The 25282-nt window shown below is 41.8% G+C and overlaps 1 protein-coding gene across 3 annotated transcripts in view; it reads right to left on the bottom strand.

Moving 5' to 3' along the window:
- Positions 1 to 25282, bottom strand: part of CDH24 (cadherin 24) — a 117359-nt gene that overhangs the window by 55964 nt on the left and 36113 nt on the right. The gene's annotated exons all lie outside the window — the stretch shown is intronic.

Raw genomic sequence — 25282 nt, 5'->3', positions numbered from 1 at the left:
AAAGTGGATGTAAACTCAAAAATCTTTTTTTTAAGGCTTGCACCTTGTACAGTATAGGATTTCATGTCATCTGTGCCCAGTCTTGCCATGAAGAGTTAATACAGCACTGAGCAATCCTCTTATCTTTTTTCAGTGAGATAAAAACTGACACAGAGAAATAGAAGTCAGTTCTTCCCCCTTGCTGTGACAGACAGGTGATTTACATATCTCATGCATGAGTGTGTGAGAGAGGCATTCTGTGTACTTCAGATCCCCTTCTCCATTCTTTTCCAGCTCTCCCAGGATTGGCTGCACCACACCTCAGCATGATTGAGCATGCTGAAGTCATGTGATGACTTTTCTGGGTTTTGACTGGATGCTGGAGATCATAGCAGAAGTTCAGTGTAAAGCCTCGTACACACGGCCGGACTTTCCGAGAAAAAACAGTCAAGCAGGCTTTTTTTCTCTGAAAGACCGGCCGCGTGTAGCCTTCATCTGACTTTTTTTTGTCGGAAGTCCGACGGACCATAGATAGAGAACCTGTTCTCTATCTTTCCGTCGGACTTCCGACGGACTCATGGCGGACTTTTGCATGGTCAAAAGTCCGACCGTGTGTACAAGGCATTAGAAATACACAGGAGAAAATGCATGTTCACAAGGGGAGTATAAAGGTGGCCGGGGAGTCTACTGCCATCACGACTCCACCCACTGAGCTCCAGACAACTGACTGACCCACAGAATCTGCAATTTTTCGGGTCTCATAACAGACAGAGGGGAGATATTTGACAGACAAGGATTCATGCAGGAGGCATGTATATCCTTCTAGATAACAACTATGGCAATAGTTTAGAAAGGATGCAAGTGGGTTTACATCCACTTTAAGGCTACTTTCACACTGAGGTGGTTTTCAGGCGCTCTATCACTAGAAATAGCCTCTGAAAAGTGCCTCCCATTCATTGCAGTGTGCTTTCACACTGGGGCAGAACATTTGCGGGACGTTACTAAAAGTCCTGCAAGCAGCATCTTTGGGGCGGTTTGAGAGCGATGTAAATAGCGCTCCCAAAACACCCTGCCCATTGCAATGAATGGGCAGTGCTTCCAAAGTGCCTGACAAAGCACTTTGAAAGTGCTGCAAAACTGGACTTTTTGCCATTTTTTTTTTTTGGTAATGGCCAGTCGCTGCCAGTGTGAAAGGAGTCTAAGAAAATCAATTTTCTTCATATGTGTGCCATGGGAGAATGAGATGCCCCCTATATCTGTGGTCACTGTAAGGTGGGTTCCAGTCAGTGTATCTGCTTCCTCGTACCTCACTGTGCCATGGTAGTACAAGCCGAGAGCCGCAAACACTGCTGGACTGTGTAGTTTTCCATTCACAGATCTGCTTCCTCGTACCTCACAGCTCCGTGGTAGTTCATTGAAAACTACAATCCCACATCCACAAAGGCTCCCAGTAGTTTTCCATCCTCAGAGCGCTGTGAGTGACATGGCCGGGTGGGCGGAGCCCCGCACAGCCATTTTTTTTTTTATATGTTGACACTAGTGAAAAAACCCTGCTAGCTGGCACAGCGAGGATTGGGGAGGTATATACCGAATATGGGTGTAACATGTTATGCAAGGTTAACTTATCTTTTAGTTTCCATCTGAATGATCTGCTCAAAGGCTGGTTCACATTGGTATATTGCCTTAAAGCAGTTATAAAGGTACATTTTTTGTTCTAAAATAATAATAAACATGTTATAGTTAACCTCCTCTTCTGGGGTCCCCTGTCAGCTGTCTGCTACTCCTCATCTATGTGTGCCCCCATAGCATATGGCTTGCAGATTCACTCCAAAAAAGGGTACAGCAGCTACTATGCACAGTTTTTGTAGTGATGGGCGGCCCATTCAAGTGAATAGTGTCCGTCCAAAAATGCGCAAAAAAAAAAAGTGTGAAAAACTTGATGCTCCAATGTTGCTTGAGTGAATGGGGCCTTAGCAAGGTAGCTGGAACACGTGACCACAGAAAGATCATTCCATAAAGATTTATTTTTAATGTATGTTTATGCACTAAACAGTAACAAAAAGTAAGAAAGAAAAAATGTACATTGAACAGTTGACTATGCCTTAGAACAGGGGTAGGCAACCTTTGACACTCCAGCTGTTGTGGAACTACATTTCCCATGAGGCATTGCAAGGTTGGCAGTTACAATTACTCCCAGAGGCATGATGGGGTTGGCAGTTTGGCAGTTACAACTGTAGTTCTGCAACAGCTGGAGTGCCACCGGTTGCCTACCCCTGCCTTAGAATAATGTAGTGTGTTCAAAAACTCACAGCCATCTGGTGCCCAGGCCTGGAATGATGCATGGATGTGACCAATGGCTGACAAGCCACCAATCACACCCATTCATAACGTTTTTTGTGCTTCCCCACCCGTATGCCGTTGCTCACCAGTCGCTGCGAGTTTGTTTATATTGTCGGCAATGAGACCAGCTCTCGTTGCCAGCTTTTTGTGTTAGAATGAAGTGCAGGGAGGCCAGTAAACTAAACAATACTGTAATGTTTACCGATCTCTTGCAGAAGAAAACTGAATTAATAGTGAATCAGTGCAGTGCTGGGTGCGCTATGTTGCTAGGTAACGTGCATTGCTTTAACCACTTAAGGACTGCCCCACGTACATGTATAAGCACAAAATCTCGTACCTGTACGTGATTTCTGTTGTCGGCTCTGGGGCACATGCCACGATGGCCACCAGGACCCGCTGATCGTTCGCTGGAGAGGCAAAATGGCGGTCTGCCTATATAAACAAGGCAGACCGTTGTTCTGTCAGAGAGGAGGAGAGAGATCTTGTCTTCCTGCTAATCAGGAACACAGATCTCTCTTTTCCTCCAGCTAAGCCATCCCACACACAGTTAGAAAGCACTCTCTAGGAGCACACTTAATCCTTTCATCGTCCCTGATATTAACCCCTTTCCTGCTAATGGCATTTATACAGTGACAGAGCATTTTTTTTAGCACTAATCACTGTATTAATGTTACTGGTTCCCAAAACGTGTCAAATTTGTCAGCCGCAATGTCACAGTCCCACTATAAATTGCTGATCGCTGCCATTACTAGTAAAAAATATATAAAAAGAAAAAAATGTCCCTAAACCTATAACTTTTGCGTAAACCAATTAATATACGCTTATTGGGATTTTTTTGACATTTTTTTATTGGATATGTTTTATAGCAGAAAGTAAAAAATACATTTTTTTTCTTCAAAAAACGCAGAGGTGATCAAATACCACCAAAAGAAATCTCTAATTGTGAGAAAAAAAAGGACAGTTTTATTTGGGTACAGCATTGCATGACCATGCAATTGTCAGGTAAAATAACGCAGTGCCATATTGCAAAAAAAGGCCTGGTCATTAGGGAGGTAAAACCTTCTGGGGCTGAAGTGGTTAAGGTGTTACTAAACCCAGGACCCTGCATTCACTATATCTGGTCTCCCATAGTACACAAAACATGGAAATGCAATTATTTTAGTAAATATAAACCGCTAAATACCTTTTCTCATTAGCAGTATATAGCAGTCTTGTGACTTTTATCAGCATCTGGCAAAGCACTGGTTAAAGTTTGTGGGAGGAGTTTTCATTCTCCTCCGACTGTCCTATGAGGCTGCATGACCCTTGACCCAGTGTCTGTACAGTGCCGATTGGCCCTGTGCTGATCACATGCACCCTCCCAAACAATAAAAAAGACTGCCCTCAAGGCTCTGTACTATCAGGAAATGGATTAGGGACTGTGGAAGAAGGGGTGGATCAGAGAAGACAGGATAAATCAACCTTTTTACACAACACGCGGGACTAACCCTATAGGTTCCACAGTGAGTATAACAAGCATGCTTTACTGCATATACAGACTGATTTTACTGTTATTGGTTCAGTAACACTTAAGGGCATTAAAATAAATGGGCTACCAACAGATACTAATGTGCTTACAAATACACATACTCCTTTTTCTTTTTCTTTTAACACAGTTATTTGTACTACCACACATTGCGAATGTGTTGCCTTGTGCATTGGTTTGGCATTTAAAAGTAACCATTTCCCATCCTTAGGGATAGTTCACACCACAAAAACGCAGATCTGTATGCGTTTCTGAATGCGCATTTTTAACAGGTCCCGGTGCGTTTTTGATGCATTTCCAAATGCATTCCAGATGATTTTTTCTTATTTTTTTTTTTTTTCACTTTACTGGGGTCCGGTGCCTTTTTGATGCCTTCCAGTACAGTCCAGTGAAGGAAAAATGCAGCATGTTCTACTTTTTTTCTGGAACTGGAAAGCCCTGGAACTGAATGCACAGGTGTGAACTATGCCATTGGAAACCATTTAACCTTCTTCCCATGTGTTTTTGATGCAGAAAGAAAAACACACTGGACTGCATGTGGTGTGAACTGGCCCTTATGCCTTTTATAAACAGCCTATGGTTGAAGTAGTTATACTGGGAACATGCCAGAGGCTACAATCATGATCCTGGGAATGTTTTTTAGAGCCAGTGATTCTGTTCCTAGTCAAATTGATCCAAACAGCTATACAGCCACTGGATCACTTTTACAGGTGGCAGAAGGGGGTCCCCACCTCCCACCACCACTGCCTCTAGTGGGCTCTCCCATCCAATCAGGGAGCCTGGTAAGTCAGCTATCAGCGACATTTGCTTCCTGGAACACAGCAAGAGAAACCGATGATGTTGTATTATGTTGAGGAATTAATGTTGAGGTTCTAAGTAGTTTTCTAGCAAAAAAAAATATGATAATTTTTACATGTAGGAGAGGAATGTCAGAATTGGCCCAGACTGGAACTGGTTAACCACAGTGGAATGCATGTCATATATGTTATTGTACATGTTAGTGGAATGAGGAAGTGTGAATTTGAAAAGATGATCTACCAGCACACTACAACGCATGGCATGTGAAATGTGATACGCTGCAGTGCGGGTATATTATGAACAATTGGTTAGAGCATCGGGGTGGTGTTCAATATGAATGTCACCACATAGCATTGCTATGCATTACAGTAAAGTGCAGTAAAATATGTTTTTTACCACGCATTAATGTAAGGGGGTGGTCACTAGACAGGTGAGTATCAGTGGAAATATTGCTTTGAATAGTCAACTTTGCTTTGTTATTTAACATGCATTGTGTTAAGGCAGCCTATTCTTTTTTTTAATGAAGTACTAGCACAGAACAATGCACGTAAAATCAGACATGATCCTTTTTTTTCAATGCAGCACAGTACAACACACAGATGGTTCCCATCTGTGCATTGCTGTGCACTGAAATGCATATGCATTGAGATGCCCTGGCAAGGTTCATTGGGGTGGCATTCAAAATGAACAGTACTGCAGATTGTAAATTAGTACAAAACATAGGTGTAAAGCTAGCCTCAAGGTTTTTAGCCTTCATTGTATGTAAAAAGAAAAACATTGTTTTCGCTAGTCATAAACTGTAAGTTGCTTAAGGTTCAATTTAAAGTTTAAAAATATATTTGTTTGTTATTGCCATTACTACAGATTCAATTGGAAGTTTAAAATGTGGTATTTGCGTGAACGAAGATTGATTTTAGTGTAATTGTATTGAAAATACAGTTTTGAGAAAATGTTCTGCAACTATTATAGGACATACAAAACCAGTGGCTTAATCTTTTAGTTCTACAGACACTGTGATTTCAGGTAATATATCGTTTGGTGAACTTTTGCTAACTTTCAATGTTGTACATAAAAAAAAAAAAAAAAAAAGAACAGCAAAAAAAGAAAAATTGTCAAACAAAATCCAGCAACAAAAATTTGATTATGGCAGGCTGGGCCCAGCATTGAAAGGGTTAAACATTGGATAATTTTTCAGTTTCAATACTGTCTTGATCATCTTGTGTCTGTAGGTAGCTGTAATAAATGTTGGATTAAAAAGCCCAAATGCTGAAAAAAATAGGTGGAGTTGGTATGGATTAATATAGAACAGGGTTGATTTACTAACACTGGAAAGTACAAAATCTGGTGCAGCTCTGCACAGAAAACAATCAGCTTTCAGTTTTTTTTCATTTGTCAAAGCTTAAAGTGATTGTAAAGTCACGTTAAAAAAAAAAACATGTTGTACTTACCTGCTCTGTGCAGTGGTTTTGCACAGAGCAGCCTAGATCAACCTCTCCTCAGATCTCTCTTCTGTCTTCCTGGCCCCTCCCTCCTATCGAGTTCCCCCACAGCCAGCAGCTTGCTATGGGGGCACTGGTGCAGAGTCACAGCTCTGTGTTTCCATTCAGACACAGAGCCATGACCAGCCCCCCCCCCCCCTGATTGGCTGACTAACTTTGATTGTCAGCTGCGGGAGCCAATGGCGCCGCTGCTGTGTCTCAACCAATCAGGAGGAGTGTCCCGGACAGCTTAGACATTCATGGACTGGAGAGAGATGGGGCTCAGGTAAGTAATTGGGGGGTACTAGGGGGCTGCTACACATAAAAAGTATTTTTTATTTTAATGCATAGAATGCATTACAACTCCTTTAATTGAACAAGCTGAAGGTAGAAGTTGATTGGCTACCTTGGACAGCTACACCAGATTTTGCACTCTCCAGTTTTAGTAAACCAACCCCTATATGCCAATTTTTGTTTTGAAAGCTTAGGTTGCCTGCCAACCATCCATTTCACCCCAGACCAAATTTTCTGAAAAACAATCATGGTCAGGCCTTATGAATTGCAGGCAAATATAGCACAGCCAAACTCTAATGCAACTTGTTTCATAAAACATAGTAAATAGCATTGATGTATAATATCTATTATTATTGCATGGATCACATATAGGGGTAATTCTGCAGTGGGCTAGTCAAAGCGGATCTAGTGGTTATGTTGATCCAACAAGGGCCAAAATCAGTGTAAAAGCATAAAAAGGGATAAAACATCTTCCCAGTCAAGCCAAAGACTCCTGGATCTGAATAATCTCATCCCCATTGATAGCTTTAGACTACTATAACTGATCTGTAATTGGTTACAGTATTTCAATTCTATAAATTATTGACTGTATATATATATATATATATATATATATATATATATTCAGTACCATTTCATACCATTATGTTTATCTCACATACATTCACCTTGAACGGCACTCCAACACACTCAACAAAATGTACGATCTAGGTGTTGCTTCGTGCTATGTTAAACAAAGTGTTGCAGGTTCTGTTATTTGTTGTTTTGGCAGCCCATTCCAAATTTCTGATGTTCTCAATGCTATGCATGCTAAATGCACAATACCGCATGTGCATTACTGCAACGGACTGGTAATAACTGGCCCTTAAGCTGCAGTCCTAAAATGGTTATGGACCTATTATTTTTTAATTGCAATATGTTTAAAGCTGCTACCTCGTTTTGCTCCTCCCAGTAGGCTCTAGACCAATGGTTCTTAACCTGGGGGTCGAATGATGATTTGCCAGGGGTCACCAAATCCTGGGCTGTTCCTGAAGCCCGCACCTCTCTCCCAGCCTTTTTGCGGCTGCCCAGCAGGGCTGTCTCTGGAGCCTGTGGCCGCCCACTCGCCTCTTTGCAGCCGCCCATTCAGTTCACGGCATGGCTGGGGGGCAGAGACTAAAGGTCAGCTGACTGGTGAGGAATGTGAAGTGAGAGGGGCTGGAGGAGACCCTATCTCCTGATTTTGGTACGAGACACCACAAAGTCGGAGACACAGTGAATCCAGAGACAGAGCGAGTAACACTACTGTGATCATAGTTCCCATTAAAAGTCCCCACTACAGTTCTCAGATCAGCAGATGTCCTTGATGAAGAGCACCCAAGTTGGCTGATCAGAACTCCCCCCAGCATTGCTACTCATCCCAACTGTCCGCTAGCACTGCCACTCATCCCATTCCCCCCAGGGAAGGAATACAAATAGGGAATATATGGAAGGAAGAGGAACAAAAAAAAAGGGAGAGAAAGAATAAGAAAAATAACAAGAAAGACGGCTAGAGAGAGGGATGGGGGAAAAAAACAAGAAATTAGGATAAAGAGAGATAAAAGGGAAAGAAAGGAGAAGAGAAAAAGAGTGGTACATCCTAAAATGTACCCTAAGGGGTTTTAATACTGTACGAGTGGAAGGCACTCGGAGCGCTAAATGTATGTGGGTTAGAGCCTTGGGTGCTGACAACCCACGCTACGAAAATAATTCTACTGTTAGGGGTCCCCACAACGACTCCAATGTCATTGTAATGTACAAAGCAAAACACAAGTCTGATAAAAATGCCATGCTCTAGGATTAGCCCCAGCTTTCTTACTTTTGGCCTTTTCCTCACCTCAGACTTCAATATATGTCAATTTACACTCCAGAGCTGCAAGGTTTAGAGAAGGTCAGTGCCTTTCAGCTGTGATCGGAATATTCCATTGCTAGATTCTGCTATCTGCACATGGAAGCACTGTGGGGCCTATTTATATACTGGTAAAATGTTGAAATTGATATTTGATCATATCTTTATGGGAAAAATAAATTGCTACAGATCAGCCTATTTCTAGTACTAGTCTGGACAGTTTCTTTGTTCGTTTACACCAAACTTAAAACTTTAAACTTAACCAACAATAGAAAAAGAAGACAAAGCCTTAAAGGGGTTGTAAAGGAAATTTATTTTTTCATAATAAGCATCCTTTACCTGCAGACATTCCTCTTTTCACTTCCTCATTGTTCGTTTTTGCTCAGAAGTTGCTCTATTTCTTCTCTGTTCTGTTCACTTCCTGCTTGTCTTATTTTACTGACCACCGTGATGGCAGGCTTTACTGCGGTGGTCAGTAACGTGCTCACCCCCTCCTGGGAACTACATCTGTGTGGCAGGACGCTCTCTACGTGTTAGAGACTTCAAGGAGGTGTGAATTACTGGGCGTGCCGCAATTAATACTGGGAAATGTAGTTCTTACATGAACGATCGATGAAAACCAGGAAGTGAATGAGAGAACAGAAACTAGAATGCCTGAGGTGATATAGATGAAGGAATTTAATAGATATTTACTCGTTTTTTAACAGAATCATTACACTATTCTGTCTGTCTACCTTGCAGACATTACTTTTAGGCAATTTTTTTTTTTCCTTTAGTGACCCTTTAAGGAAAATTAACTTTTTTTTACATCTTTTAGCAAATTTTTGATGCACTACCAAGTGGTTTTATTTTATTTTTTATATAAGCCTTTAAACAATTTGATTGCAGCTTTCAGTGCCAAACTATTCGAGACAACACAGGCAAAAGTAGTGCTGATTCACAAAGCCTTTACGTCGGCGTATCTATTGATACGCTGCGTAAGTTGAAAGATGCGCCGTCGTATCTATGCTTGCTATTCATGGAGCTAGATACGCCTGAATTTCAGATTCCTTTGACCGACATAAGTCTTAGTACACCGTCGTATCTAGGGTGCATATTTACGCTGGCCGCTAGGGGCGCTTCCGTAGATTTACGCATAGAATATGTACATGACCTAGATACGCCGATTCACAAACGTACTTGCGCCCGCTACGCCGTTTACGTAAGGCTTACGTCCGGCGTAAAGTTATCCCTGCTATATGAGGCATTGCCAATGTTAAAATATGGACGTCGGAACAGCCGTCAAATTTTACGTTGTTTACGTAAGTGGTATGTGAATGGGGCTGTGCATTGAGCATTGAGTCAACGTTTCTTAGGGAGTATTTGCGACGTGATTCTGAGCATGCGCACGCATGCGCCGTAAGAACGGCCATTCATTTACATGGGCTCACGGCTAATTTAAATGAGGCACGCCCCCTACCTGCCTATATTGAATTAGGCGGCCTTACGCCGGCCTATTTACACTACGCCGGCGCAACAAGATATTAGAGAATACTGTTCTGGGCTACCTGATTTACGTTGGCGTAGCGCATATGAGATGTGCTACGCCGGCCAAAAGGTACGCCGCTGTGCCTGAATCTAGCCCAGTGTCTTTAAACTTGGGAACATATTCATCCAGTGGTGAGATAGTGGTTTTATTTGCTATTTTATGAGGATTTTTAATTTTAAGAAATATGTTTATAGCAGCTTTATTGAACTTGCACCATGAAAATACATTGGAATTAACATTAATATCTAGCTAGGAATGAACTGAAAAATAGAGTAGCCTTATTTGGATTTTGGAACACCGGCTTCATGACCAACAGGTTTGCTAGATAGTCCCTTTTCCTTGTGGACCCAATACCTTTTCTTCCTTTTATTGTATAGGATTATTCTGACAACATAAGCCTATAATGCATTTGTACTGTTTTGTGTACTTATGTAAATGCAGAAAAATGAAAAACACAAGAAGCTGCATTGGAGGAAAACTAATCTTCCTTGTAGGCCACCTTATTTTAGCAAAAGCATGAAAATGTAATATAAGCTCTTACTGGCATGTTTTTCTTCCACTTTTTTCTTCTTTTTAAGGCCTGTTGTTCCTTTTGCAAATAAACAGATGTGTTAGAGCATAGGTAATTGAGTGGTTTTATAGATTGGCACCATAAATAGGGTTAATTGTACCCTATAGGTAGAGCACCTGTTAGTGTGCACGGTTGCCTGAAGTCAACTAGAAATGTAATGCATTCAGAGTCATTCATTCTGTTTCCAGTGTCAGAGAAGTTGTTCAACTTCTAATCTACCGCACTAAAAATAAATCCACCAAGTATTATTTGTGTCAAAAGTGACAGCATAACACCAGGGGCGTAACTACTGCGGCCCAGGGCAGGAGTGTGAGAGGGAGAGTTGAGCCAAGGAAAAACAAATAGAGTATGATATTCTAAACATGGCAGACATAAATATTACAGAGTCTCGCTGCTCATTAAACAATCATTTGTATGTGGTCACAATGTTAGATGAAAAGATAAGGCATATTTTATTTAGATAAAAAATCAGTTCATTATGTCATAGTCAAGAGCCAGAAATATTTCAAGGACATGCAGCACACCATGCAGTGGCGGCCCGTCCATAGGGGGCGCCCGGGCGCCGCCCCCCCACCCCAAAGTCAGTAAAAAAAAAAATTATAAAAAAAAAAAAAAAATATTTAAACATGTCTCTTTAATAAAAAAAAAAAAAAATCGAAAAAAGGTCCTTGTGTGCACTGTATCCCGGCGCCGGGCGCCGGGCAGAGTGCGGGACGGGTAGCGCTACGTCTGCGGGGTTTGCAGACGAGGCGCTACATTGGCAGCGGAAAAATGCCTTTGTGGCTATACCCAGCGCGCCACAGCTTCTGGCGCGATGGACAGTATTGCGGGTGCACATAGTAAAGAGCTTATGTCAGTTCCCCACTAGGAGTACAGGAACAGGAAGTGACGTCTGCTTAGTTGAACTAAAGAACAGAAGCCTGCACATTGCTAAGTAAGTAAGTAATTATGTTGTAGAGACAGCAGCATCCACGTCCAAACAACCCCTGTCATCCCCACAGCTGATCAACATTTCTCATCCCCGATAATTGCGGCCGCGAGCACCCCCCCCCACCCGCATATTAACTTTTTTTTTTCTTTGCAATGTTCCCCGATAACTGCGGCCGCGAGCACACACCCCCCCCCCCCCCCCGCATATTAACTTTTTTTTAAATGTTCCCCGATAACTGCGGCCGCGAGCACCCCCCCCCCCCCCACCCCGACCCGCATATTAACTTTTTTTTTCTTTGCAATGTTCACTGTTCCTCGATAATTGCGGCATCTCAACCAGCCCCCCCCCCCCCCTTCCTGCATATTAACTTGTGGGAACTGCTTACGGAGAAGGGTGGTTATTTTTAATACCATTGCAATACCATTTTTACATTGATATTTTATATTGTGTCAATGTAATTTCTTAACTTTATAATTTTATATAATTTATTAGTTATAATGAATATTTGTTCGTTGTTGCAGCATTGTTCTCCTCATTATTTTCAGAGATTATATGAATAAATTGTAGGAGAATGTATTCATTTTGTACAGATATTTTTTTTGGCTTCTGCTCTGTTTAACCTTACGCTGCCTGTTAAAGCAACTAAATACTCTGCTGCCTTTTCTGAAACAGCAAATCACCCCAGAAGGTGCTGAGCGTTTATTTTATCCAACCTTGCTGGTGCATTCCATCTATCTGCTGATGTGTTGAGGCTGGCCTGCTTCAACCCAAACTTATAAAAAAAAATTCTTTACAGCGTTCCCCAAAAAATGCGGGCGCGAGCACCCCCCCCCCCCCCCCCCACACACATACTTATTAACTTGTTTTTTCTTTTCAGTGTTCCCCGAAAATTGTGTATTTGTGGAAAAATAGCAGCCGCAGCCTCCATCCCCCCCACCCCCGGCATGTTAACAATTTATCTTTTATATTTAAACTACCTGGTTATCTAAATTTTCTGGTAGTCTCATGCAGTATGTCTGCAGTCTCTGGTAATCTCATGCAGTATGTCTGCAGTCTCTGGTAATCTCATGCAGTATGTCCGCACTCCGCAGTCTCTGGTAATCTTGTGCAGTATGTCCGCAGTCTCTAATAATTTTGTGCAGTATGTCCGCAGTCTCTAATAATCTTGTGCAGTATGTCCACATTCTCTGGTAATCTCGTGCAGTAAGTCAGTCTCTGGTAATCTCATGCAGTATGTCCGCAGTCTCTAATAATCTTGTGCAGTATGTCCACATTCTCTGGTAATCTCGTGCAGTAAATCAGTCTCTGGTAATCTCATGCAGTATGTCCGCACTCCGCAGTCTCTGGTAATCTTGCGCAGTATGTCCGCAGTCTCTGGTAGTCTTGTGCAGTAAGTAAGTCTCTGGTAATCTCATGCAGTATGTCTGCACTCCGCAGTCTCTGGTAATCTTGTGCAGTATGTCCGCAGTCTCTGGTAGTCTCGTGCAGTAAGTCAGTCTCTGGTAATCTCATGCAGTATGTCCGCAGTCTCTAATAATCTTGTGCAGTATGTCCGCAGTCTCTGGTAATCTTGTGCAGTATGTCCGCAGTCTCTGGTAATTGTGTAGTATGTCCGCAGTCTCTGGTAATCTCGTGCAGTATGTCCGCAGTCTCTGGTAATCTCATGCCCATTTAGAGTCCTTCATTACTAACAGTGTAATTTTTTTAGTTTGCGCCAATCTGTAAGACTGCGCTATATACCATGATTTGTGATGCTGGGGCTATATACTCTGTCCTGTGATGCTGAGCTGTATACTCCTGACACTATAAGTGGAAGCAATTGGAATACAGGGGACGGAGTGGGTGGATTCTATAAGGGTGTGGCTTATGAGAAGTGGGAGGGGCCAAACGTGGAGGGGCGGGGTCTTGCGCCCCCCCATCCTAAAACTTCACCAGCCGCCACTGACACCATGTAAGTGTTTTTACTAGGCCGCTGTGGAAGATGGAGAGAGACTCAGCAGGTTTGATCCTTCTAAAGCAGGGGTAGGCAACCTTTGAGAGATGGAGATCTACCTAAACAACATGAAAGAGATCAAAGATCACTGGGGTTTGGTGGCCTTTTTTTTATGAATTTAACTAGCACAGCCTTCAGAGCAATAGACAGTGTCAGTAGTTTTTATTTCTATTATTTTTTATTTAGTTTAAAAAAAATATATATTTTACAATATTATTCCCCTCCCGTGTGTGGATGGTGTCAGTAGGGCAGTGGACAGTGTCAGTAGAGCAGTGGACAGTGTCAGTAGGGCAGTGGACATGTCAGTAGGACAGTGAACGGTGTCAGTAGGGCAGTGGATGGTGTCAGTAGGCCCGCCTAATTCAAATTTGGAACAGAGGGCATGTTTTATGTAAATGTTCTGTGACCCGACGTGATTGACGTTTTTCATGAACGGCGCATGTGGCGTCCGTGGAAATCTCCCAGTGTGCATTGCTCCTAATATGCCGCAAGGACATATTGGTTTTGACGTGAACGTAAATTACATCCAGCCCCATTCACGGACGAGTTACGCAAACGACGTAAAATTTTCAAATTTCGTCGCGGGAACGACGCCCATACTTAACATTGGTATGCCGCACTTACGCCACCATATAGCAGGGGTAACTTTACGCCGGGAAAAGCCTAACGTAAACGGCGTATCTGTACTGCGTCGGCCGGGCGTACGTTCGTGAATTCGCATATCTAGCTGATTTACATATTTCAACGCGTACATCAGCGTACACGCCCCTAGCGGCCAGCGTAAATATGCAGTTACGATCCGACAGCGTAAGAGACTTACGTCGGTCGGATCTAATAGAAATCTATGCGTAACTGATTCTAAGAATCAGGCGCATAGATACGACCGGCCAGACTCAGAGCTATGACGGCGTATCTGGAGATACGCCGTCGTATCTCTTCTGAGAATCTGGCCCTTAGTGTCTTTTTTGGACAATGACATAGAAATATCATATGGTTTTGTACCACAGATGAAAAGCCTTTATAAACAGGCTGCAATTTCTGAGCAGACATTTAGCCCCTGTATCTTTTTTTTAGATACTAATGATTGTAATCTCATACAGGTTTGCACCACAGCCAGGAATCCTGAGACATTGAGCAGGCATTTAATTACCAAAAAAGGGTATTTTTTGGATGTGGAGGGAACGAATTCCAAAACGAACCAACGAAACAAAATTAGTAACATAACGAACCTATGCAAAACTAAACAAAACACATTTTTCTGTTCTGCACGTCTAGCATTTAGTATTTGTAAAAAATTTATAAAAATTAAATATTCTTTTTAGGGACACTAACAATGGAAATAGCATACAGGTTTGCACCACAGTTTAAGAGCCTGTTTGGACAGGCCACAATTTCTGAGCCACTTACCATCTGGAAATAAATAATTTGTTCGTTTTTTTGAGGATAGAAAAAGCATATAGCTTAACAATACAACTCAGTGGCAGCCGCTCATGCAGGGCGCAGGGGCGCCGCCCCCCTTATCCATGTGCCCGACCCCTAATCTACATGTTGAATAGAAGAAAGAAAGTCACCGCTCCAGGTGGGTCTACTATACGGTCACACACTGTTTACAGGATTCCAAGTGTGCTAGGGGAACAGCCGACGTTTCGCACAAAATCAGTGCTTATTCATGGCCATGAATAAGCACTGATTTTGTGCGAAACGTCGGCTGTTCCCCTGTTCCTGTTGTTTTGATCTGGTGATGTATCTGCTGTTCATTTAATAAAAGACAACCTGTACGGTTTTTGGAGTGCGGCCATCCATCCTTCATCTATCGTTTATGCTAATCTACATGTTGGGCGCTGGACGCATGGATTCCAATGTTTTTTTTCTTTCAAAGCAGATGATTAAAGCCTGCGGCTCTAATTGGCTTCCAAAAGGCCCAACTGGGTGGGCCCCAAGCCCACCCAGTTGTGTGACATTAGCAAATTAATATTTGCTAATGTCTTCCTGTTTCTCCTTCTGGCCAATCAGGAAGCAGGTCCTGAGACCCAATTGGCCATGAGTCCTAAGTCCTGATTGGCCGGGAGGAGAAGCATCTGCCAGACTAGGGAGGAGACGCAGGGGAAAGTCACCTAAGTCGCGACCTGGATGGGATAAGTGCAGGGCTGGCGGGTGACAGGCAAGCGATGCGGCCATCGAGCGACGGGGGTGGGGAGTGGTTTGCAGGCTGGTGGGGCCACGGGCTGCTCCCCCAAGAAAATTGTTTACCAGCTGCCACTGATACAACTAATAAACTGATGTGGACGGTCCATAATTTCAGAGAGATAGAGCAGGCAAGCATTTGTTTTGGACACTGAAGATGGAAACTGCAAACATCTTTGCAGAATAACCTTTTGTCCCAAAAATGTAGCTTTCTCTCAAAAAATAAGCAAATTGCGCCTAATGATTAATGTATTTTTTTCCACTTAGAAGATAGAAAAATTTAAGTACTAGCCAGCACAGCTTTTATACCTTTTTTTGGAGAGGTCGCTATTTATGAGGGGCATAGCATGCAGATTTAACTTTAAATAATAAAATAGACTGCATATTTGCAAAGATTTGATATAAATATTGTACAGATTTCAGACAGAGAATCCTTATTAAAGTGGTAGTAAAGTTACTATGTTTATTTTTACCTATAGGTAAGCCTATACAGTGGGGCAAAAAAAGTATTTAGTCAGCCACCAATTGTGCAAGTTTTCCCACTTAAAAATATGAGAGAGGCCTGTAATTGTCATCATAGGTATACCTCAACTATGAGAGACAAAATGTGGAAACAAATCCATGTCTGATTTGGAAAGAATTTATTTGCAAATTATGGTGGAAAATAAGTATTATGTCAATATCAAAAGTTCATCTCAATACTTTGTTATATATCCGTTGTTGGCAATGACAGAGGTCACACGTTTTCTGTAACAAGTCTTCACAAGTTTGCCACACACTGTTGCTGGTATTCCTCCATGCAGATCTCATCTAGAAAAGTGATGTTTTGAGGCTCACGGGAAACACTGACTTTCAACTCCCTCCAAAGGTTTTCTATGGTTTTCTATGGGGTTGAGATCTGGAGACTGGCTAGGCCACTCTAGGACCTTGAAATGCTTCTTACGAAGCTGCTCCTCCATTGCCCGGGTGGTGTGTTTGGGATCATTGCCATGCTGAAAGACCCAGCCACGTTTCATCTTCAATGCCCTTGCTGATGGGAGGAGGTTTGCGCTCAAAATCTCACGATACATGGCACCAGTCATTCGTTTATGTACACGGATCAGTCGTCCTGTTCCCTTTGCAGAGAAACAGCCCCAAAGCATGATCTTGCCACCCCATGCTTCACAGTAGGTATGGTGTTCTTTGGTTGCAACTCAGCATTCTCTCTCCTCCAAACACGACGAGTTGTGTTTCTACCAAACAGTTCTACTTTGGTTTCATCTGACCATATGACATTCTCCCAATCCTCTTCTGGATCATCCAAATGCTCTCTAGCAAACCTCAGACGGGCCCGGACATGTACTGGCTTAAGCAGGGGGACACGTCTGGCACAGCAGGATCTGAGTCCCTGGCGGCATAGTGTGTTACTGATGGTAGCCTTTGTTAAGTTGGTCCCAGCTTTCTGCAGGTCATTCACTAGGTCCCCCCTTGTGGTTCTGGGATTTTTCCTTACCGTTCTTGTGATCATTTTGCCCCCACGGGGTGAGATCTTGTGTGAAACCCCAGATCGAGGGAGATTATCAGTGGTCTTGTAAGTCTTCCATTTTCTAATTATTGCTCCCACAGTTGATTTCTTCACACCAAGCAGCTTGCCTATTGCAGATTCAGTCTTCCCAGCCTGGTGCAAGTCTACAATTTTGTTTCTGGTGTCCTTCGACAGCTCTTTGCTCTTCACCATAGTGGAGTTTGTAGTGTGACTGTTTGAGGTTGTGGACAGGTGTCTTTTATACTGATAACAAGTTCAAACAGGTGCCATTAATACAGGTAATGAGTGGAGGAGAGAGGAGCCTCCTAAAGAAGAAGATACAGGTCTGTGAGAGCCAGAAATCTTGCTTGTTTGTAGAAGAGACCAAATACTTACTTTCCACCATAATCTGCAAATAAATTCTTTCCAAATCAGACAATGTGATTGTCTGAATTTGTTTCCACATTTTGTCCCTCATAGTTGATGACAATTACAGTCCGCTCTCATCTTTTTAAGTGGGAGAACTTGCACAATTGGTGGCTGACTAAATACTTTTTTCCCCCACTGTAATAAGGCTTACCTGTAGGTACAGTATTTTTTTTAAAAATATGTAATGTTTATTAAATATTATATAAGTAAATATTTACCTTAGCAGCAGCCTGTGATGTCACCAGCACATGAGCTCTGAAGGAATGGCATGCCCGTGCCTTTCCTTCAGATCTCTGTGCCGTGGCCATGATTCCCGTCATCACAGCTGGCCATTCATATGGTCGAAGCCTGCGAAACCGGAAGGAAGACAGTGCTTTGTTTTCAGGTAAGTCTTTCATAATGTACTAGTATGTTGTGCAATGCAGCACTTTATGACTAAAACCACCCAGGGGCCCATTGTTTTCCATTTTTTTGTTGCTGTTTACTACCGCTTTAATGGGAGGCCAATTTGGAGAGTCGACTTACATAAGCCTGAAATTGTAAAGGAAACCACACCAATAATGGAATTTGTATTCTTAGTACATACAGTAATCTCATTCTTTTTGTGATTAGTCAAATAAGGGGGCAGAGAGTCGGCTTATTTATGCCAGAAAATAAAACATGCATTTTCTTTTTAGGAAACACTATATAATTTTTACAGATTCAATGCACATTAATGTTTCTGTTAAAAGAGAAGGCAATTTAGAACCCAGGGAGATGTTATATTTCAATCAGCACAAATCAGACTGTTATTTTTATTACACGTAAGCTAGAAATTACATCGATTTTCTGCAGTAATTGTAAATAATAGACATCAGAGGCAATTTGAGAGGAAGAGAGCAGACAGGTTCCTTCTGCAAATCCAAAAATTACATTGTATTTTCCCTTGGACTTAGGAGAAAAATATTTTAAGAAATTAACTGAACCTGAATTTGAACATGTTTTAAAGCATGTTTTACAGGCCAGAATTTCAGAGGTAATGGGTAAAGCCAGATGTGTGTTTACCAAATTTTGCAATTGAGAAGAAGCATGAGGAAACAAAATGTATTGTGCATTTTTAATAAGAATGCACTGCAATTCAACCAAAAAACTTATGGCCAGAACAGTGTTTACCCAGCCCAGATAAACTGAACAGTTTGTACTTCTGTAAAATAATTTTTGTAAAAATCACATTTCTAATATTCTTGCAGAATGGAGGATCAACCCAACCACCATAACCCTTACACAAAACGGTCTACAGATCACAGGATGAACTCTGCTTTAACAAACATTCACTGCATCTACAACTATCAAACAGTTGTGATAAAATTGGGTGGTGCCCAAATAACATACTGTAAATCCACAGATAAAATCCTGCAGAGCATATAATGGACTCTACTAAACATTCACTGTATCTGCAACTTTTAAAATGCTTCTAAAAAAATGGGTTTTGGGTGGTGGTGGTGCCCAAACACTAAGGCCCCATACACACGATAGAATTTATCCGCGAATACGGTCCAGCGGACCGTTTCCGTGGATAAATCCTCTCGTGGATTTCGGCGGATTTTCATGCGATGGTGTGTACACACCATCGCATTGAAATCCGTGCCGAAATCCTCTGGCGATGACGTGTCGCGCCGTCGCCGCGATTATGACGCGGCGACGTGCGCGACGCTGACATATAAGGAATTCCACGCATGCGTCAAATCATTACGATGCATGCGGGGGATCCCTTCGGACGGATGGATTCGGTGAGTCTGTACAGACCAGCGGATCCATCCGTTGGGATGGACTCCAGCAGATGGATTTGTTTGCATGTCAGCAAATATCCGACCTGCTGGAATCCATCCCAGGGGAGATATATCCGTGGAAAAAGATCCGCTGGCGTGTACACACCATAGGATCTATCCGCAGAAACCCATTTGCTGGGATTTATCTGCGGATGGATTCTATGGTGTGTACGGGGCCTAAAACCCTACAGAAAATCTTTCAGAGCACTCTATAGGCCCTTTTAAACAAAATTCACAGTGCTTTGGGTTGCCATGTTAAAATTGCCATAGCAAAAAAAACTACAAGACTATAATAGTGGTAGGAGATATTAACAGTGTCTGAACATCACAAATATTTGAAAAAATACTTTGAACATGTTTCCACACATAATTGTTTAGGAGATCTGTTTATACCAGGGCTTTCTATCAAGGTGTGTAGGAAAATGCATTTATTGATCAACTAAGGCAATTTAACATGGTCCTTCAAAAATACGACACCCCATAGATAAAATACAGTAAAACCTTGGTTTGCGAGCAAAATTTGTTCCAGAAACATGCTTGTAATCCAAAGCACTTGTATATCAAAGCATTTTTTTACAGGGTATAAAAGAGAAGAGAGGCACCTCTAAGTGTAGCAATATGTTGCTAAATGTTGTACCTTCATTAAATGTAACCATATTGCTACACTTAGAGGCTGCTCTCTTCTTTTTTATACTCAGTTGTGACATGACGCTACTCTTATATCAAGACATCGCTTGTATATCAAGGCAAAATTTATTAAAATATTTAGCTTGTCTTGCAAAACGCTCTCAAACTAAGTTACTCTCAAACCAAGATTTTACTGTATGTGACAATGTTAATATATATAATTTCAGGATTTTTTTTTAGTATATACATCCTTGGCCACACGTTTTGAGAATGCCACAAATAATTTTTTACAGTCTGCTGCCTAAGAGACGGTTCACACTGGGGCGACCTGGGGTCCGACTTTATGTTGCCCCAAGTTGCCCCAAGTTGTGCGGTCGAGAAAATGAATGGAAGTGAATGGGAGCCATCTTAATGTACACTACTGAAGTCACTACGACTTCAGAAAATGTTCCTGTACTACTTCAATCCGACCTTCTAGGCAACTTGTACCCATTGATTTCAATGGAAGTCGCCTCAGAAGTCGGATCACTGCCTTAACTGAAGCAACAATACAGGAAGATAACATACATTTCTCAGGCAAACCCCTCCTTCCCCCCTCCCTCCCACATAGCTGATTGTTGTTTGATTGGCCACTGAAAAGCCTCCTGTCCTGGAGGCGACTTGAAGTTGCCTTGTACTGTCCTGGAGGCAACTTGAAGTTGCCTTGTAAGTTGCCTGATGATTCATACTCAAGTCGTGTCCAAGTTGCCTCCCAAAGTCATGCTAGAAGTCATGTTGCCCCTGTGTGAATGGGCTCTCAGTGTTTTTAGATCTTTTTGTCAGATGTTACTATTATATACTGAAGTATAATTACAAGCATTTCATAAGTGTCAAAGGATTTTTATTGACAATTACATTACGTGGTTGTAAACCCTTTACAACCACTTTAACCTACAGGTAAGCCTAGATTTAGGCTTACCTGTAGGTGCTTGAAATATCTCCCAGACCTGCACCGTACAGCAATTTGTTCTGTGCATTCACCAGAGTTAGGAAGGGCACGCTGTGCCCTTTCTAACTTGGGTCATGCCGTGAGTGGAGGCTCCCGCGCGTATGTGCGGGATTGAAGTCACGCGACTCCGGCCATTCACAGAGCCGGAGTTTGCGGCCCCAGAAAGGAAGGGGATGAAGAATGGCAGCTCGCTACTTGCGAGGAAGACGGGGACATCGGGGGGTTCAACTGCAGGTAAGTGTCACATAATGGGCTACTATGCGATACATAGTAGCCCATTATGCTTTAACTTGGCAGGGAAACAAAGAGGAAGAAACACCCATCAGGGTTTACTTCCTTTTTAAGTTTATACAGAGTCAATTTATTTGCAGTGTTGACCCTTCTTTTTCTAGATCTTTGCAATTCGCCCTGGCATGCTGTCAATCAAGTTCTGGGCCACATCCTGAGGCCTCGTACACACGACCGAGGAACTTATCATAAATGAAACATTGTTTTCCTCGACGAGTTCCTTATTAGGCTTGTCGAGAAACTTGACAAGCTTTCTTTGCGTACACACTGTCAAGACCAAATCTCGTTGTTCTCAAACGCGGTGATGTACAACACATACGACGGCAGGGGTAGTTCGATTCCACTGGCAAAAACCCTTGGGGCTGCTTTTGCTAATCTCATGTTACTGCGTGTTAAGGTTTGGTAGGAGATGATTTGCACTTTTCAGTCTGTTACAGCGTGACAAATGTGCTATCTCCATTACAAACGCTACTTTTACCGAAGGTGCTCTCCCGTCTCATACTTTATTCTGAGCATGCGCGGGTTTCTAAGCATACACACGAACGTGTTTCTCGTCCAGCCCGAAGAGGAACACGACGAGGAAATTGAGACTCCCGACCAGGAAAAAGAGATCTTGTTCTCTTTTTTTCTCGTCGAGTTCCTCGACAGTTTTCTCGATGAAAAACATACACACAACCGTTTTCCTTGGCAAAAAAGCTCTGCCACCAAGTTTCTTGATGCATTCTGTTGAGGAAAACGGTCGTGTGTACGAGGCCTGACTGATGGCAGCCCATTCTTGCATAATCAATGCTTGGAGTTTGTCAAAATTTGTGGGAGTTTTTTATGTTCACCGGCCTCTTGAGGACTGACCACAAGTTCGCAATGGGATTAAGGTCTGGGGAGTTTCCTGGCCATGGACCCAAACTTTTGATGTTTTGTTCCCCAAGCCACTTAGTTATTACTTTTGCCTTATGGCAATGCATTGTTTATCACCAAACTTTTTGGATGGTTGGGAGAAGTTAATCTCGGAGGATGTTTTTGTACCATTCTTTATTCATGGCTGTGTTCTTAAGCAAAATTGTGAGTGAGCTCACTCCCTTGGCTGAGAAGCAACCATACATGAATGGTTTTAGGATGCTTTACTGTTGGCATTACACAGGACTGATGGCAGCACTCACCTTTTCTTCTCCGGACAAGGTTTTTTTCCAGATGCCCCTAACAATCGTAAAGGGGGATTCATCAGGGAAAATTACTTTACCCCAGTCCTGAGCAGTTCAATCCCTGTACCTTTTGAAGAATAACAGTCTGTCCCTGATTCTTTTGGAGAGAAGTGGCTTCTTTGCTGCCCTTCTTGACACCAGGCCACCCTCCAAAAGGCTTTGCCTCACTGTGCCTGCAGGTCCTGCAGTTGAATCAACTGTAGGAGACGGTCCTGGTGCTTGCTGGACTTTCTTGGGCACCAAGACACCTTCTTCACAAGTGCAGTGAAATTTTTTTTTTTATGGGATTAAGTTCATTTTCATGGCAAAGAGGACCTTTGCAATCAATTGCAATTCATCTAATCACTCATAACATTCTGGAGTATATGCCAATTGCCATCATAAAAACTGAGGCAGCAGACTTTGTGAAAAATATAATTTGTGTCATTCTCAAATTTTTTGGCCATGGCTGTACAGTAGGTGTTATCCCCATAGGTTAAGTTTAGTGAAGCCTATGTTCAGGACTAGCATAGCTGTTTTTTTTTTTTTACAATTTCCAAGAGCGTATTGCAGGTACTTGGAAAATCTAAAATTTACAGATCTGCAGTCTTATTTAGTAAGTGCTAGCCAATTAAAATTCACCATGTCACCAGCACATAATAGGTTTCTATGCATTACTGCATTACCATTAGCTTTTTTTGTATGGCATTTTTAGATATAGTCTGCCACTAATTAGCCTACTAATTTTATCAGATTTCTCCACACACATAATTTTAAATTTGATTGGCAAATGCAAAGACTATGCATGACTATGCATGCAGCCATTCAAATTTTTCCTTGCACAATCCCAAAAGTTTTTTTTAACTGACAGCTTTGCATGTGTGAATATTTATGTATCTGTGCCAGGTCCACCCAACTGAGCCCAGATGTTATGCCCTGTACACACGATCGGGCTTTTGCCCTGCCACACTTACATCGAAATTCTAACGGAATTCCATCGGAGTAAAATAGAACATGTTCTCTATCTAAACTCAGATGGAATTCCTTGGAAAAAAAGTCAGATGGGGCATGCACACAGTCGGAATTTCCGATGGAAAAAGTCTGTCTGACTTTTCCCATCGGAAATTCAGATCGTGTGTATGGGGCTTTACAGTCCAATCTGCATGGCATGCATTGTAGTTACTAGTTTGTTCAATTATTTGTTTCATTTGTTCTGATAAGTCATGCAGTACAGCTATTGTACTTTTCCTTTTAGCTTATCTTTTTTATTTATTTTTTATAATTTTCTGTATGATGGATAGAGTGCACATTGTTTATCTTTAAAACAGCATGCAGTCTTCCATTGCTTTGAACTGTTCATTGTTCAGAATATGTTTCCATACCTGCCAAATTAATGACCAGGGGGGCAGTTATCTTTTTATGTTCAGTCAAAGCAGAATTTTTATGCAGATATTGTTTCCCTTCACTGAGCAGATTGTGTTACTGTAATCAGCCCTCTAAACTGATATCTACAAAGTTTATTCAACACATTTACAAAAAAAAATAGTATTTTCATCACAAAAGAGATTAGGGGTCTATTCTTCACCTTGTCTCATTTATCCCAGAGTGACATATACAAGTCATACTGCTGTGCGTGGATCATTCATCCAAACGCTGAGCTATTTAAGAGACTTTATCTGTCCCATGTGAAGGGAATAATAACCTTTGATGAAAAGATGCTTAAGTGAGTTGTTTTTCAATTGGAGACTGGCGCTAGAGCAGCAAACGGTCGTCTCTCGAGCCTTATTTGGGTTTTTTTCTTAACGCAAATTTTCAAAAGAATGGTAGCATGAAAGACTGTTATCATTTAAAGGTAATATCTGTTACCTGTCATGATCAAAGTAATGGTTACATTTTACTGCCAATTGTCTAATAGATATACTTTTCATCCGCCATTTACAGTACTTGTCTGCAGAGGACCATTATTGGTGAATGTAAACAATAGGAGGCTGTGTTATAGCTAATTATTTTATAGAGCTTACAGTTGTAAAAAAGAAAGGGTGGGTTTATGTGATTTTCTCCATAAAACCGGTTTCATTTTTACTGTTACTGTGGTTAATACAATAAAAGGAAAAGATGAGTTAAAGACAAATTTACTTTGGAAAAAGCACCTTATATGTGACCGGACTGAAGATTAGAATAATATGCAAATTTATTCAAGGTCAGTACAAAAAAACAAATCTTAACAATTTCATTAAAGTATAGGTCTATACACATAATTATATTTAGAGTAAGTGGATAATGACAGGTTTAATCACACTCATATTCTTACAGATCTTGTGGACTGAAAAAACCCAACCGTAGATGGATATTTTCTCTTTTTTTTTCTCTCTTTTTTAACACTGTGTGCCTTTGGTGCAAGTACTGAGATTGAGGCTGGCTTCACACTAGTGCAAATTAAATGCAGGTTTCGCCGTCATCCAATTCGCATGACAGGAGATTGTAACCAGCTCTCTATGGAGCCGGTTAACAAAAATCTCTGGGGCTGCTGCGGAGCGGCTTGCACAGGGGCCCTGTGCATCTTTGGCTCCGAATTCAGACCCTGATTCCTCCCTCAAATGGAAAACAGGGACGCACCACCCCTGCTGAGAGCACTAGTTTGAACCCAGCCTTAGGGTTAGATTTTAGGGGGTTAATACTTATAATTTAGGTTAGAGATTAAAGCTGAACACCAGCCAAAAAGCTGCATACACAGAATAAATACATATATAAAAAGCTTTTTTAAAGGAAAAAGATTACGGCACTGCTGTAGTCTCCCAGAGATACAATTGGATGGATGTAAAGAAAAAAAAGGAAATGGAAGTTCTAGAATATGTCCACTCAGAGGATAAGGCAGCTCCCCTGTATAGGTCCTGAGTTAACCTAGTAAACGTAAAAACAGAAAAGAGCAGAGGGCGCCTCCATCTGAGGAAGAGTCAGCATGTCATCACTGG

Source organism: Rana temporaria, chromosome 1 (assembly GCF_905171775.1).
Source record: "Rana temporaria chromosome 1, aRanTem1.1, whole genome shotgun sequence".
Lineage (NCBI taxonomy): Eukaryota > Metazoa > Chordata > Amphibia > Anura > Ranidae > Rana > Rana temporaria.
The sequence above is the reverse complement of the archived record's forward strand: the minus strand, read 5'-3'. Positions and strand labels throughout refer to the sequence as shown.